The sequence below is a fragment of the Microcaecilia unicolor genome, chromosome 10 (genome assembly GCF_901765095.1).
Source record: "Microcaecilia unicolor chromosome 10, aMicUni1.1, whole genome shotgun sequence".
Taxonomy (NCBI): domain Eukaryota; kingdom Metazoa; phylum Chordata; class Amphibia; order Gymnophiona; family Siphonopidae; genus Microcaecilia; species Microcaecilia unicolor.
In genome coordinates, this window is record NC_044040.1 from 11,266,133 (window position 1) to 11,283,517 (window position 17,385).

At 48.6% G+C, this 17,385-nt stretch overlaps 2 protein-coding genes across 2 annotated transcripts in view; one reads left to right on the plus strand and one right to left on the minus strand.

Annotated features, from left to right (window-relative positions):
* Window positions 1–2,035, minus strand: part of RBM17 (RNA binding motif protein 17) — a 241,413-nt gene extending 239,378 nt beyond the window's left edge. The window contains exon 1 of the mRNA XM_030217191.1: window positions 1,996–2,035. The gene's annotated coding sequence lies outside the window, so the exon portion shown is untranslated. The remainder of the gene's footprint in view (window positions 1–1,995) is intronic.
* The window catches only part of LOC115478994, a 91,935-nt gene that overhangs the window by 627 nt on the left and 73,923 nt on the right, over window positions 1–17,385 (plus strand). The gene's annotated exons all lie outside the window — the stretch shown is intronic.

Sequence of the window (17,385 nt, forward strand, 5' to 3'; positions counted from 1 at the left end):
CTTGCACACCCTCAAGGCTGACAGGAACCCCCTCCCCCCCTTGCACACCCTCAAGGCTGACAGGATCCCATCCCCCCTCCCCCCTTGCACACCCTCAAGGCTGACAGATTCCCCCCTCCCCCCCTTGCACACCCTCAAGGCTGACAGGATCCCCCCTCCCCCCTTGCACACCCTCAAGGCTGACAGGATCCCATCCCCCCTCCCTCCTTGCACACTCTCAAGGCTGACAGATTCCCCCCCCCCCCCCCTTGCACACCCTCAAGGCTGACAGGAACCCCCTCCCCCCTTGCACACCCTCAAGGCTGACAGGATCCCATCCCCCCTCCCCACTTGCACACCCTCAAGGCTGACAGGAACCCCCTCCCCCCTTGCACACCCTCAAGGCTGACAGGATCCCATCCCCGCTCCCCCCTTGCACACCCTCAAGGCTGACAGATTCCCCCCCTCCCCCCCTTGCACACCCTCAAGGCTGACAGGATCCCCCCCCCCCCCTTGCACACCCTCAAGGCTGACAGGATCCCATCCCCCCTCCCTCCTTGCACACTCTCAAGGCTGACAGATTCCCCCCCTCCCCCCCTTGCACACCCTCAAGGCTGACAGGATCCCCCCTCCCCCCTTGCACACCCTCAAGGCTGACAGGAACCCCCTCCCCCCTTGCACACCCTCAAGGCTGACAGGATCCCATCCCCCCTCCCCCGTTGCACACCCTCAAGGCTGACAGGAACCCCCTCCCCCCTTGCACACCCTCAAGGCTGACAGGATCCCATCCCCCCTCCCCCCTTGCACACCCTCAAGGCTGACAGATTCCCCCCCCCCCCCCCTTGCACACCCTCAAGGCTGACAGGATCCCCCCTCCCCCCTTGCACACCCTCAAGGCTGACAGGATCCCATCCCCCTCCCTCCTTGCACACTCTCAAGGCTGACAGATTCCCCCCCTCCCCCCCTTGCACACCCTCAAGGCTGACAGGATCCCCCCTCCCCCCTTGCACACCCTCAAGGCTGACAGGAACCCCCTCCCCCTTGCACACCCTCAAGGCTGACAGGATCCCATCCCCCCTCCCCCCTTGCACACCCTCAAGGCTGACAGATTCCCCCCCTCCCCCCCTTGCACACCCTCAAGGCTGACAGGATCCCCCCTCCCCCCTTGCACACCCTCAAGGCTGACAGGATCCCATCCCCCCTCGCACACCCTCAAGGCTGACAGGAACCCCTCCCCCCTTGCACACCCTCAAGGCTGACAGGAACCCCCTCCCCCCTTGCACACCCTCAAGGCTGACAGGAACCCCCTCCCCCCTTTCACACCCTCAAGGCTGACAGGATCCCATCCCCCTCCCTCCTTGCACACCCTCAAGGCTGACAGAAACCCCCCTCCCTCCTTGCACACCCTCAAGGCTGACAGGATCCCATCCCCCTCCCTCCTTGCACACCCTCAAGGCTGACAGGATCCCCCCCCCCCTCCTTGCACACCCTCAAGGCTGACAGGATCCCCCCTTCCCCCTTGCACACCCTCAAGGCTGACAGGATCCCCCCTCCCCCCTTGCACACCCTCAAGGCTGACAGGATCCCCCCTCCCCCCTTGCACACCCTCAAGGCTGACAGGATCCCCCCCCTCCTTGCACACCCTCAAGGCTGACAGGATCCCCCCTCCCCCCTTGCACACCCTCAAGGCTGACAGGATCCCCCCTCCCCCCTTGCACACCCTCAAGGCTGACAGGATCCCCCCCTCCCCTAAATCATTACGATCTCCTTGTTACGTTCTGATATTCATTTACTTCCCAAAAGGCTGCTACTGCTATAACGTTCCTGACACCTCTTTTGATTTGGCCACATTCAAAATTCTCGATCTAATGAACGGCAAATCTGGGGGGGGGGGGGGGGAGGAGGAGGGAGAGCGTGCAGAACAGTGACGGATCCAACCCGCAAAGTGAAGGGGGGGGGGAGCTCGGTGTAAGAGCCGGAGAGGCAGAAGCGTGAGTCCCGGACCCCGGAACTCACCTGGGGACTCCGAAGACAGCGCCGGCCCGAGCAGAGAGAGCGCGGCCTCCCTCGCGGCCCAAATCCGCCACCGGCTTAGGCCGATCAACGTCCCCGACGCAACGGAGGAATCAAGGAAATGTAGGCGCGGTGCGTAATGACGGGACTCCGCCCAGTGGGGACTGAGCTCATTGTTTGCTTGCGACACCTAGCGGCTGGAGGGCCAATGCTCTTTGCCACCTACCTTGAAAGCAGAAGTTGGAGGAAGCGCTTTTCGGCAGGGTGGAATTTACAGGTCTTAAGCCTTTAGTAACACAGTAGGTGACGGCAGAAAAAGACCTGCAAGTCCATCCAGTCTGCCCAACAAGATAAACTCATGTGTGCTAGTTTTTGTGTATACCTGACCTTGAGTTGTATCTGCCATTTTCAGAAAGAGATCTGATCATCTCCCAAACAGCGACAACCCTACAGGGGCGTAGCCAGACACCCAATTCTGGGTGGGCCTGGACCCAAGATGGGTGGGCAGAAGAACCCCGCCTCATCCCACAGATGATGTGGTCTCTCACCTGCATGCCATATGGTCTCTCAAATATCCGCCCTCTCCCGCATACCTTTTAAACAGCAGATTTTCACTAGCAACGGGCAGCAACTAATACACAGTGCTGATGTTGGCTCCATACCCTTCCCTCTGATGCAACTTCCTGTTTCCGCCTAGGCAAGAATACATCAGAGCAAAGGCTATGGGGCCGGTGCGAGCAGTATGCATCAGTCACTGCTCACTTCAGGCGAAGATCTGCTATTTACAAGGTATGCAGGAGGGACAGTTGTTGGGAGTTTTCGGCTGGTGGGGCATGGGGATCCCTGCCAGCCACATTATAGCTATGCTGGTACTGGGTGGGCCTGGGCCCACCCAAGCCCACCCTTGGCTACGCCACTGCCCTACGCATAATAAATAAATAAATAAAAACCGATAAAGCATTCTTGCTTACCTTTAACTGGGGATTTCTGCACACAAGTGGGAGATCATCCCAGAAAAGGCAGTCCTTAGGCATGTGAAACATGCATCCAACTCCATTCTCCGAGAGCAACCAGGATAAAGCCAACTGCTAAATAAACAAATACTTCACTTCAGTGTTCAGGGAAGAAAATCCTGGAGAAGGACCCTGGTCAGCTGCTCAGGATATATCTGTGAATGGAGTGGATATAGCGCCATTCACAGAAGAAAGCGTCTATAAACAGCTTGAAAATCTGAAAGTGGATAAAGGAATGGGATCAGATGGGATACATCCCAAGATACTGAGGGAGCTCAGAGAAGTCCTGGTGGGACCTCTTAAGGATTTAGAGATGGGCAGTGGTGTTCTGGAGCCAGCTCGCATGAGCCATTTGTTAATTTTTTAAGAATTTTGGGAGTGGGCTCAGGTGACTCAGGTCCTCTCTCGGCGGCGTCCTCTTCCTCCCCTGTGGCTTGTGCTGCAGTAGCGTAACCTCGGGGGCCTTGTGGGCCCAGCCCCCTACACACACTCCAGCCTCAGGCTCCCCCAAACCTGGTGGCCAGACAAATGCCTGGGTTTTGGGCACTACTGGTTGTCTTCCCATTCCCTGCTTCAGCCGTCATGCTGTCTCCTGTTCTCAAGCTAACCGCCTTGGTCAGCTCTCTCCTACTCCCTTTCGGCTCCCTGCAGTACTGTTTTCTTCAATTTTCCGGGCTACCAGCAGCATCAGTAAGGTAAGCACACTGCCTTCACTGGCCTGGAAGCTTTCCCTCTGCTGCAATTTCCTGTCCCGCATAGGCAGGATGCTGTAACACAGGGAGAGCTTCTGGAGCTGCCAAAGGCAGTGCGCTTGCTTGCTTACCTCACTCACGCTGCCGGCGGCTCGGAAAATGAAGAAGGCAGCGGTGCTGGGAGCTGGAACTAAGGGAGCGAGTAGGAGAGAGCTGTCCAAGGTGGTTAGATTAAGGCAATTGAAGCTTATGAGGTTTGTCTCTCTTTCCCTCTCCTCTGTTCCGTGCACCCATCACCCCCATTACCCAAACAAAGCAAGCAGATCTATGATCATCTCTACCCACATTGTCATTCTTTATTGTTGGTGGCATTTTTATTTGATCTTGCTTATATTTTTCAACATGCCAGCTTGTGCAGCATACGGATGTGCACATAGGAAGTATTGGCTTCATCAGTTAGAGTAGTAATTAGTTCTAAATTGTAATCATTGTGTCATTTGGAGGGGCTGGTTATAGGGACTCACTATATTCTGACCAAAGCAGACATTATAAGTATCATAAGTACATATGTATTGCCATACTGGGACAGACCAAAGGTCCATCGAGCCCAGCATCCTGTTTCCAACAGTGGCCAATCCAGGTCACAAGTACCTGGCAGAAACCCAAACAATAGCAACATTCCATGTAGAACCCCAAAGAGCAGCAAGATTCTAGAATTCTAAAGAATAACAAGATTCCATGCAGAATTTCAAAGTGTAGCAAGATTCCATTCAGAATCCTAAGTACATAAGTGTTGCCATACTGGGACAGACCAAAGGCCCATCAAGCCCAGCATCCTGTTTCCAACAGTGGCCAATCTAGTTCACAAATACCTGGCAAGATCCCAAAAAAGTACAAAATATTTATGCTGCTTATCCCAGAAATAGTGGATTTTCCCCAGGTCCAATTTAATAATGGTCTATGGTCTTTTCCTGTAGGAAGCCGTCCAAACCTTTTTAAAACTCCACTATAACAAGCCACGTATCCCCATCAGACTAATAATATTCTGCCAGAACCGGAGTAAATTAAAAGACCGCCTTCCTGTTGGTCACAAAGAAAATGCAATTTACAAAAGAAGTAAAAACTAGACATAAAAGAAATGCTTAGAATAGAAGGTCCAAACAAAAAAAACCAGCACCACAGGCCTTTAAAAATGGAACACAGTTCTTTAATGAATGAGCCTTGACAAAAAGACCCGACACGGGCCGTGTTTCGGTGACTAGCACCTGCATCAGGGGTCACAGTGATGACGTGGAAAACTTGGGGAATAACTCGAATATATTCCATTTGGATACAGAAAGAGAAAGCGCCTTGTTGCTTTGACTATAGGAGACGTGGGGTAAGGAATAATATATTGTAGAGGAATATATTCGAGTTATTCCCCAAGTTTTCCATGTCATCACTGTGACCCCTGACGCAGGTGCTAGTCACCGAAACACGGCCCGTGTCGGGTCTTTTTGTCAAGGCTCATTCATTAAAGAACTGTGTTTCATTTTTAAAGGCCCGTGGTGCTGTTTTGTTTTTTTTTGTTTGGACTTTAGTTTGTACTTCTTTCCCTCTCTTTTGTTATATCCTAGAATAGAAGGTCCAACATCATCGAGTTCAAAACAACGAAGACTGCCGATAAATACGGAACTCAAAGAGGTAGTGGCCTAAGTTCCCACACCAGCTGGGAGACTGCTACTCTTGGAGCCCACCCTACAGGCCCAGTCTATTTTTAAAAGGATCCTCTAACGACCAACAAATCCAAACTTAAAAGACTGTGGGAGCCAGGACTCCAGAATTCTCACGAGCTCCACATCTTTCAAAGACTCAGCCAGCCCTACCAGATGCAAAGTATTATACCTGCAACTGCCCTCCAAATTGTCCAATTTACATTCCAGTCGCTGGACAGTGAGCCGTAGCTGAGCCACATCACATGTTGTACACTGCGCCTTTCCTTCCAAAACGCCCAACTCTAGGCTGCTCCGCATCTAACGCCAATTCTATGCTGTACAAACACTCGTGGGCGGCCTCCGCTCTGTCATGTAATTGTTGGCAGTTTTGCATCCAGTGCAGCTTCCACCGCAGCCCGAACCTCTGCCACAATTTCCAAAGTCCAAACAGAACTGACCGAAGGGCTCGGCAGGACCTATTGAGCCGCCATCTTAGCTGCTGCTGCTCCTCTTTATCTTTTCAGGGCAATCTTGATGCCATATTACAAAACAATACAGCACAGAGAGTGTCCAAAGTACAGAACAAAGTCCAAATTGCAAGTAAATTGCACCACAAAGAAAACGTTCTACTCAATGTGGAAACTCAAACGTATAAAACCTTTTTTCCCTCGAGATGTTTTCCGCAACTTGGTACAGTCAATGGTATTAAGCCATCTAGACTACTGCAACAGAGTCTATGGCAGGACGCATAGGCGTAGACTGGGGGGGGCGATGGGGGGGCAATGCCCCCCCAAACGACGACGAAGCGCCGCTGCGCCATTAGTTAAAAAAAAAAACAACACATGCAGGCATGCGCTCCTCTCCATCCGCTTGGCTTCCCTGCCCTCTCTGTCTGCGTCCCGCCTTCCTCTGACGTCAGAGGAAGGCGGGACGCAGACAGAGAGGGCAGGGAAGCCAAGCGGACGGAGAGGAGCGTGTCCGTCTACCCCTCTCTCTTCCTCCCTCCCTCCGGCGCAGGCAGCAGTCTTTTTCAGCATTCCTGGCAGCGGTAGCGATGTACACGCTGCCTTCGGCTCTGCCCCAAAGCCTTCTCTTCAAGTTCCTGTTCCCGCATAGGTGGGAACAGGAACTTGAAGAGAAGGCTTCCGGGGCAGACCGAAGGCAGCGTGTACATCGCTACCGCTGCCAGGAACGCTGAAAAAGCTGAAGACTGTTGCCTGCGCCAGAGGGAAGGAGGAAGAGAGGGGGTAAACGGAGTCACGATCTTGGACCTCGCTGGGGGGGGGGGGCAGTAGAAGGAAGATGGATGGAACTGGGAGGGGTGGGGAGAAGAGGGAAGATGAATGGTACTGGGAGGGGTGGGGAGCAGAGGGAAGGAGCAAGAGATGGATGGGACTGGGAGGGGTGGGGAGCAGAGGGATGGACCAGGAGATGGATGGGATTGGGAGAGGTCAGGCACAGCAGAGGGAAGGAGCAGAAGATGGATGGGACGGAGGGATGGTGAGCAGAGGGAAGGAACAGAAGATGGATGGGACTGGGAGAGGAGGTGAGCAGAGGGAAGGAGCAAGAGATGGATGGGACTGGGAGGGTGGGGAGCAGAGGGATGGACCAGGAGATGGATGGGATTGGGAGAGGTCAGGCACAGCAGAGGGAAGGAGCAGAAGATGGATGGGACGGAGGGATGGTGAGCAGAGGGAAGGAACAGAAGATGGATGGGACTGGGAGGGGTGGGGAGCAGAGGGAAGGAGCAAGAGATGGATGGGACTGGGAGGGTGGGGAGCAGAGGGAAGCCTACTTGAAAGAAGACACTGCATAAAACAGAAGACACTGGGACCAAAGCGAATAGAAAAACTAAATGATCAGACAACAAAGGTAGATAAAAGTATTTTATTCATAATTTATTAATTGAAATGTGTCAGCTTTTTGAAATGTGCATCTGTGATATTTTGCCTGTAAATTTCAATTCCTTCCTCCATATTAGCATATTCATTTGCATATGTATATATGCAAATGATATGCTAATATGCTCCACCCATTCTTTGTCCCCCCCCCCCCCCCAAATGAAACAGTCAAACTACGCCTATGGCAGGACGTAAGGAACAACTAATTAAGAAACTTCAGACTGCCCAGAACACGGCAGCAAGACTTATCTTTGGTAAATCAAAATCTGAATCTGCCAGGCCCCTTCGTGAAAAATTACACTGGCTTCCCATCAAGAAACGTATTGCCTTTAAGGTTTGCACCTTGGTTCATAAGATTGTTTATGGACATGTTCCAGGATACATGTTAAATTTAATAGATTTACCACCTAGAAACAGTTCAGTTCTTCTCGATCCTATACATTACTCAGATTGCTATGGCCTAAAATACAAATCTACCTATGCATCCAGTTTCTCCTTCATATGCATTGCCCAAATTCTTAAAATCAACTCAGAACCATCTAAATTTCAGGAAATTATTAAAGACAACCCTATTCCAGAAGGCTTATTTTCCAGACTCAAGTTACTGCTTCTTTATCACAGCAAAATTTATGGACCTTATTGATTTTTTATTATCTTTTTATTATCTTTGCTGTTTTATACGATACTTATATGATCACCACCTTACTTTACATTGTTTAACTGTATTTTACTGAACTGTAGTCTGCCCTACGGTATTGTGTAAGCCACATTGAGCCTGCGACTAGTGGGAAAATGTGGGGTATAAATGTGTTAAATAAATAAATAAAAATAGCAAAAAGAAGCAACAGGAGCCTTCAAGATCGGGACATAATTTCTTTAATCATATCACTTGAACGTCAATTCTTCCCTCGGTGACCCAACATGGGCTGTGTTTCAGCACGAAGCACCTGCGTCTGGGGTCAAATAAGTCATGACGTTTAAGAAGCAACGGAACTTACTCCTTTTAGGATGACAGGTTGGATGAATTGTCCCGTTAAATGCCGAAATATACTCGATCGCTCGGTAAAATTGGAGCCAAGATGATCCCTCTTGCTTGAGTTCAAAAGTTGCGATTTGCAGACAGGTAGACCCAGACTCCTACCTCTCCCTACCTGTTACGCTTGTGGTGGAAACTGTGAGTCCTCCAAAACTCACCAGAAACCCACTGTACTCACATATAGGTGCCTCCACCCATAAAGACTATTGCATTGGTGTACAGTTGTGGGTAGTCTGTTTTGGGTGGGGTTTGGCGGGCTCAGCAGACAAGACAAGGGAGCAACGGTGAGATGTGTACCTGGGAGCATTGATATGAAGTCCACAGCATTGTCCCCTAGGGTGCGCCATTGCTCTCCTGGGATGTCTGGGGGACAATGATGCTGGCCCCTCCAACATCCCAATGGCTTGATTTTTCGAAAATGGTTGAAAAGATAAACGCACAGAGCACAAAATCTTGTTAGAAACGATATTTTCGAAAAACAAAGATAGACGTTTTGCTTTTTTTTTTTTTTTTGAAAATGGTTACATTTGCTATTCTAATTTGGGACATTTGGCGCAAAACATCCAAAATCTGACTTAGGTGCCACATCAAAAATGCCCCTCCACGAGTCTGGCAGGGTTGTTTCAAAGGGTTAGCAATAGTGGCAGCTGCCCTTGGTATGAAGCTCCTTGGGGTGGAACAATAAGCAGCCGAAGATGAAAAGGTAGGTAGAGAAGATCACTGCTTTCCTTCAGCCAGGGGAGAGAGGACTAGGGCTCAGGTTAGGGTGGGGGACACACATACATTTGCTGAACTGCCTTTTTTCAGCTCTGGAGGACCAAGCTCAACAACCAAAGAGAAAGAAGTAGATTGGACATTTTTTAATCCTGTGGTCAGGGACCTGTGAAAAATTTTGTTTCCTGAAGTTTATCTCACACTAGATCAAAAGCGACAATTTGATGTGACCCAAAAACAAAACCATAGATTACATCTCTGCTCCAGAGCCCTCTGTAGCCCTCAAACACCATCCTTATATACCCCCCCCCCCCCCCAGTTCTATTGCAAAATCACATTCTTATTATTTACCAGTTATTCCCTGGTGTCTAATGGCAGTCTCCCCCCCCCCCCCCCCCCAAGACCTAACTTTTTAGTTCCTGATATCTTTAATTCCTTGCTCAGGCCCCCTCCAGAGCCATACTGTCAATGAAGTAGGAGCAATTCCCAGTTTCTTCTACTTTGGCAAATGTCATCTTCAAAATGGCAGCGCCCTGCCTATGAGGTGCATTCTGAGATGCACCACCCAGCATTGAAGATCTAGGCTCAGCATCAACGGCAGAAGTTAGCTGGGCTAACTCCCACAGTCTGAATATCAGGTCCTGAATCTTGAATGGAGGAGTAGCCTAGTGGTTAGTGCAGTGGATTTTGATCCTGGGAAGCTGAGTTCAATTCCCACTGCAGCTCCTTGTGACTCTGGGCAAGTCACTTAACCCTCCATTGCCCCAGGTACAAAATAAGTACCTGAATATATGTAAACCGCTTTGAATGTAGTTGCAAAAACCTCAGAAAGGCAGAATATCAAGTCCCAGTTCCCTTTTCCCTATTTGAGATTCTACATGGAATGTTGCTATTCCACTAGCAACATTCCATGTAGAGGCGTGCCCTTGAGATCAGCAACGCAGCCGCACAGGCTTCTGTTTCTGTGAGACTCACAGTGGACTTTGATCCTGGGGAGCTGAGTTCAATTCCCACTGCAGATCCTTGTGACTCTGGGCAAGTCACTTAACCCTCCATCGCCCCAGGTACAAAATAAGTACCTAAATATATGTAAACTGCTTTGAATGTAGTTGCAAAAACCTCAGAAAGGCAGTATATCAAGTCCCAGTTCCCTTTTCCCTATTTGAGATTCTACATGGAATGTTGCTACTATTGAGATTCTGTTGCTACTATTTGAAATTCTACATGGAATGTTGTTATTCCACTAGCAACATTCCATGTAGAGGCAGCAACGCAGCCGCACAGGCTTCTGTTTCTGTGAGTCTGATGTCCTGCACGTACGTGCAGGACGTCAGACTCACAGAAACAGAAGCCTGCGCGGCCGCATTGCTGATCTGCAAGGGCAGGCTTCTACATGGAATGTTGCTAGTGGAGGAGTAGCCTAGTGGTTAGTGCATTGGACTCTGATTCTGGGGAACTGGATTCAATTCCCACCACAGCTCCTTGTGACTCTGGGCAAGTCACTTAACCCTCCATTGCACCTGGTACAAAATAAGTACCTGAATATATGTAAACTGCTTTGAATGTAGTTGTAAAAACCTCAAAAAGGTGGTAAATCAAGTCCCATTTCCCTTTCCCCTTTATTGTTTCCATGGTAGATACCTGGATCAATGTGATAATTATTTACAGTTATAAGGGAACATTAGCGCATGACCATTAATAGAAAAACTTAGAAATTTGGGACATTTTCCCATGCAGTAAAAATGGCCTTAGGACATGGGATTCTTTCCCTGGTTGGTGACTCCTAATGTGGAATCTTGCATCGTGTAGCTATAGTTTGGGTTCGTCTTTCCTACATGCATCACTTTGCACTTGTTCACATTAAATGTCATCTCTCATTTGGATGCTCAGTCTCGTAAGGTGCTCTTGCAATTTCTCACAATCCTCTTGAGATTGAATAACTTTCTGTCATCAGCAAATTTAATTACCTCACTAGTTACTCCCATCTCTAGATCATTTATAAATATGTTAAAAAGCAGCGGTCCCAGCACAGACCCCTGGGGAACTCCACTATCTACCCTTCCCCACTGAGAATACTGACCATTTAACTCTACTCTCTGTTTTCTATCTTTTCACCAGTTCTTAATCCACAATAGGACACTACCTCCTGTCCCATGACTTTGTAATTTCCTCAGGAGTTGTTCATAAGGTACTTCAAAATTCAGATACACAATATCGACCAGCCCACCTTTATCCACAGGTTTATTCACCCCTTCAAAGAAATGTAGTAGATTGGTGATGCAAGATTTCCCTTGACTAAATCCATGTTGGCTTTGACTCATTAATCTATGCCTACATATATGCTCGGTAATTTTGTTCTTTATAATTATGGCCATTCCTATTAGAGCAGCAAGCAAGTGTACCCTAGTGGTCAGTGGAGTGGATGTTGAACAACAGGACTCAGGTGTAACTCACACTTTAACTCATATTTCTGTACGTTTCTTTCTTTACAACATCCATAAAATCCGGCCCTTTCTTTCCGAGCACTCTACCAGAACCCTCATCCACACCCTTGTCACCTCTCGTTTAGACTATTGCAATCTGCTTCTTGCTGGCCTCCCACTTAGTTACCTTTCCCCTCTCCAGTCAGTTCAAAACTCTGCTGCCCATCTCGTCTTCCGCCAGGGTCGCTTTACTCATACTACCCCTCTCCTCAAGTCGCTTCACTGGCTCCCTATCCGTTTTCGCATCCTGTTCAAACTTTTTCTACTAACCTATAAATGTACTCACTCTGCTGCTCCCCAGTATCTCTCCACACTCGTCCTTCCCTACACCCCTTCCCGTGCACTCCGCTCCATGGATAAATCCTTCTTATCTGTTCCCTTCTCCACTACTGCCAACTCCAGACTTCGCGCCTTTTGACTCGCTGCACCCTACGCCTGGAATAAACTTCCTGAGCCCCTACGTCTTGCCCCATCCTTAGCCACCTTTAAATCTAGACTGAAAGCCCACCTCTTTAACATTGCTTTTGACTCGTAACCGCTTGTAACCACTCGCCTCCACCTACCCTCCTCTCCTCTCTCCTCTACAAATTAATTACTTTGTTTGCTTTATTTTTGTCTATTAGATTGTAAGCTCTTTGAGCAGGGACTGTCTTTCGTCTTGCCCCATCCTTGGCCACCTTTAAATCTAGACTGAAAGCCCACCTCTTTAACATTGCTTTTGACTCGTAACCACTTGTAACCACTCGCCTCCACCTACCCTCCTCTCCTCCTTCCTGTACACATTAATTGATTTGATTTGCTTACTTTATTTATTTTTTGTCTATTAGATTGTAAGCTCTTTGAGCAGGGACTGTCTTTCTTCTATGTTTGTGCAGCACTGTGTACGCTTTGTAGCGCTATAGAAATGCTAAATAGTACTAGTAGTAGTAGTAGAGAAGTAGCCTATTGGTTAGTGCAGTGCAGCTCCTTGTGACTCTGGGTAAGTCACTAAACCCTCCATTGCCCCTGGTACAAAATAATACCTGAATATATGTAAACCGCTTTGAATGTAGTTGCAAAAACCTCAGAAAGACGGTATATCAAGTCCCATTTCCCTTTCCCCCTTTCCCTTATGACATCACAATATCAGAAGTGAGCCAAGTATCAGGCAATCAAGCCATTGTGACATCACTGATGAGGTTGGCTCTTATTGGTGGACTGAGCCTCCACCTACCCTCCTCTCCTCCTTCCTGTACACATTAATTGATTTGCTCACTTTATTTTTGTCTATTAGATTGTAAGCTCTTTGAGCAGAGACTGTCTTTCTTATATGTTTGTGCAGCGCTGCGTACGCTTTGTAGCGCTATAGAAATGCTAAATAGTAGTAGTAGTAGTAGTACAAATATGTGGGACCTCCTGGAACATAGAAATATCTACTGTACCTGAATTTATAAGACACCTGAAAATTTGATGGCTACTGTAGTGGTGTACTTTTAGGTATAGTAGGTTTTTAAGGGGCCCTATTACTATGCCACGTAGGTGCCTACGCACGCCCAGCATGCGTTAGTTTTGAGTTATCACCCAGCTACCCCGTGGCCCTTGCACCTGGGACCTTTTTCTGAAGTCCACTGCAGTGCCCCCTAGGGTGCCCGGCAGGGCCGTGCCTAGGGTCTCCGGCGCCCCCCTGCAGTTGGCCTCTCCGGCGCCCGCCCCCCCCCGAAAACGAGCGCTACACTACCCGCGCTCTTCTCCCCAGATCCTTTTTTTTTTGTTTGTTTAAATTTACCTCTCTGGCGCGTGGCAGCGTAGGCAGCGTTAGTGAGAAGAAGGCGGCGCTCCCCCACCCCGACGTGTCTTCCCTTCGCTGTGTCACGCCTTCTTCTGATGTCAGAAATGACGTCAGAAGAAGGCGGAACCGAGCGAAGGGAAGACACGTCGGGGCGGCCGGGGGAGCGCCGCCTCCTTCTCACTAATGCTGCCTACGCTGCCGCGCGCCGGAGAGGTAAATTAAAAAAAAAAAAAAAAAGGATCTGGGGTGAAGAGGGCGAGGTAAGCATGGTGGGGCGGGGCGCCCCCCAGAGGATGGCGCCCTCCTGCCATGCTTACCTCGCTTACCGCGTCGGCACGGCCCTGGTGCCCGGTTGGTGTCCTGGTATGTCAGGGGGGGACCAGTGCACTACGAATGCTGGCTCCTCCCATGACCAAATGGCTTGGATTTGGTCGTTTTTGAGATGGGCGTCCTCGGTTTCCATTATCGCCGAAAACCGGGGACGACCATCTCAAAAACGACCTAAAGACTACCATCTCTAAGGTCGACCTAAATGTCATGATTTGGGCGTCCCCGACCGTATTATCGAAACGAAAGATGGACGCCCATCTTGTTTCGATAATACGGGTTGCCCCGCCCCTTTAAGGGGGTTGTCCTGCGAGGACGCCCTCATGAAAACTTGGGCGCCCCGTTCGATTATGCCCCTCCATGCCACGCTAGCAGCTGACGATGCGCTAATGCCAATGCAAACCATTCACTTTGAACGGGCTGTGTCGGTATTGCCATGCAGCAGCCACTAGCACGGCTTAGTAAACAGAGGGGTTAGTGTTTAAAATTTTGTGTGTGTGTGTTTTCATCTTCTTAATTTGAATTTTATTTATATTGTGTTTGTTTTTTTGTAAACCACTTGGATTTAAGCGGTATAGACGTTTTGAAAATAAATAAATAAATACTACTGATGTTGGTGGACCCTTAACGGCTGCAGACAGTGGACTCCAGGCACTGGCCCCTTTTGCCACAATGGAAAAATCCCCCCCCCCCTCCCCACCCATCTTGATATATATATCAGCACACCTACTTCTCCCAATTAACAATCTCAAAATCTTTAGACAAACCTCTGGGTATAAACAGAAAATTATCTGAGCCACATCACTAGACCACATGCACGTAAAAGGAAGTGTTGTCAAACTATCTACAACTCTGACCTTAAAAACAGATCACAAAGAACAAACTAATGAATCTTTTTCTATTTTTTTGTGTGTGCAGAGAAGGTATTTTCATTTCCTCACCACTGCACGGGAGCTTACTTAAAAGATCAGATAGCCTACAACATTGTTTCCCAAAGGATTGGGGAGCGGGGACTGTCCGTCGTGGTCATCTTAAATTTAGGATACTCAAAAACACTTCCATTACTTGAATTTTAAGTGGGGAGAGCTACAACGACGACGTGCCATATAAAGGCAATCTGAAAATAGCTCCGCTGGAAAATCCCTTTATCTGAATCCTATTTTGACCACAAACGATACATGGAATTGAATTCTGGTAGGGCGACGTGTTAAAAATGAAATCAAGACCAGGTATTCTCCTAACCTGTCTCTTAAAGAGCAAACACATTTTATTCGAAACAAAAGTGTTTTAACCTCAGCAATCAAGTCCCATTTCCTTAAAAAAAAAAAAAGACTCAAATATGGTAAAGACAAAGGGGCTCATATTGGGCTTGTGTGGTAACTAGTTTTTATTTTATTTATTTGTTACATTTGTACCCCGCACTTTCCCACACATAGCAGGTTCAATGCGGCTTACATAGTAGTACAGAGAAAACAGGCTAGGCTTAGCAGAGAAATGGGGATGTATAGATAGGTAATATTATAAGGGAGAGGGGTAGAGGGAGTAGGAGAAAGGTGCTAGTTTTAGGCTAGATTGAGATATTCAGGGGGTAGGGTCAGGGTAAGCATAAGGAAAAATTGGAGGAGGCGTGGTCTGAGTCATTGCCGTTGTCGTAGATCAGGTGATGAATAAGTAGGTTCGTAGGGTTAGGTTATGGCGTTTGGATAAGCTTCCTTGAATAGATGGGTTTTCAGCGATTAAGTTATGGCATTTAACTTAATCCATATATTCAGTGCTGCTGTGTTACTATCCACCTTATAATTGAAAGAGAAAAACGCCTAGATTTCGACCCAAATCGGGAGATAGACGTTTATCTCACAAAAACGAATAAATCGGTATTATGGAAAGCCGATTTTGGACGTTTTCAACTGCACTCCATCGCGGAAGCGTACAAAGTTGACGGGGGCATGTCGGAGGCGTGGCGAAGGTGGAACTGGGGCGTGGTTATCGGCCGAGGAGAGATGGGCGCCTTTCGCCGATAATGGAAAAAAAGTATGCGTTTGTAGCTAGAATTTAGGGCATTTTTCCTGGACCCTGTTTTTTCACGAATAAGGCCCCAAAAAGTGCCCTAAATGACCAGATTACCACCAGAGGGAATCGGGGATGACCTCCCCTGACTCCCCCAGTGGTCACTAACCCCCTCCCACCACAAAAAATGATGTTTCACAACTTTTTCTTTTCACCCTCAAATGTCATACCCACCTCCCTGGCAGCAGTATGCAGGTCCCTGGAGTAGTTGTTAGGGGGTGCAGTGGACTTCAGGCAGGTGGACCCAGGCCCACCCCCCCCCACCTGTTACAATTGTGCTGCTTAATGCTTAGTCGTCCAACCCCCCCAAACCCACTGTACCCACATGTAGGTGCCCCCTTCACCCCTTAGGGCTACAGTAATGGTGTAGACTTGTGGGCAGTGGGTTTTGAGGGGGATTTGGGGGGCTCAACACACAAGGGAAGGGTGCTATGCACCTGGGAGCTCTTTTACCTTTTTTTTTGTTTTTGTAAAAGTGCCCCCTAGGGTGCCCGGTTGGTGTCCTGGCATGTGAGGGGGACCAGTGCACTACGACTCCTGGCCCCTCCCACGAACAAATGCCTTGGATTTATTCATTTTTGAGCTGGGCGCTTTCATTTTCCATTATCACTGAAAAACAAAAACGCCCAGCTCACAAATTGTCGAATAAAACATGGACGTCTATTTTTTTCAAAAATACGGTTCGGTCCGCCCCTTCACGGACCCGTTCTCGGAGATAAACGCCCATGGAGATAGACATTTTCGTTCAATTATGCCCCTCTATGGGGCTCATTTTCAAAAGAGACTTAAGAGGCATATTTTCAAAGCACTTAGCCTTCCAAAGTTCCATAGAAACCTATGGAACTTTGGAAGGCTAAGAGGCATATTTTCAAAGCACTTTGGGAGGCTAAGTTCCATAGGTTTCTATGGAACTTTGGGAGGCTAAGTGCTTTGAAAATGAGCCTCTTAGTGCTTTGAAAATATGTTAAAATGTCCATATTGATATTTTCAAAACCAATTTTTAGACGTTCTTCTATGAAGTGCGTTCAGATCACAAGGGGGCATGTCAGTGGCATGTTAAGGGCGGGATTTTGGTGTTCCTAACACTTGGACATTCTGCTATAATGGAACAAAACAAAAAAACATCCAGGGCTATAAGTTGGATGTTTTGGTCTATTAACGAATAAGCCACAAACAAGTGCCCTAAATGACCAGATGACCATTGGAGGGAATCAGGGATGACCGCCCCCAGTGATCACTAACCCCTTCCCACCCCCCAAAAATGTGATGAAAACCATTACTTGCCAGCCTCTATGCCAACCTCAGATGTTATACTCGTCCATTAGAACAGCCTGCAGGTCCCTGGAGTAGTCTAGTGGTGGGTGCAGTGCACTGCAGACAGCTGGACCCAGGCACATACCTGACCCTACCACTTGTGGAGGAAACTGTGAGCCCTCCAAAACTCACTGGAAACCCACTGCATCCACATATAGGTGCCCCCTTCACCCATAAGGGCTATTGTAGTGGTGTACAGTTGGGGATAGTGGGTTTTAAGGGGGCTCAGCACACAAGATAAGGGACCAATAGTGAGATGTGTACCTGTGAGCATTTATTTGATGTCCACTGCAGTGCCTCCTAGGTTGCCCCATTGCTCTCCTGGGATGTCTGTGTGGCCAGTCTACTAAGAATGATGGCTCCTCCTACATCCCATTGGCTTGG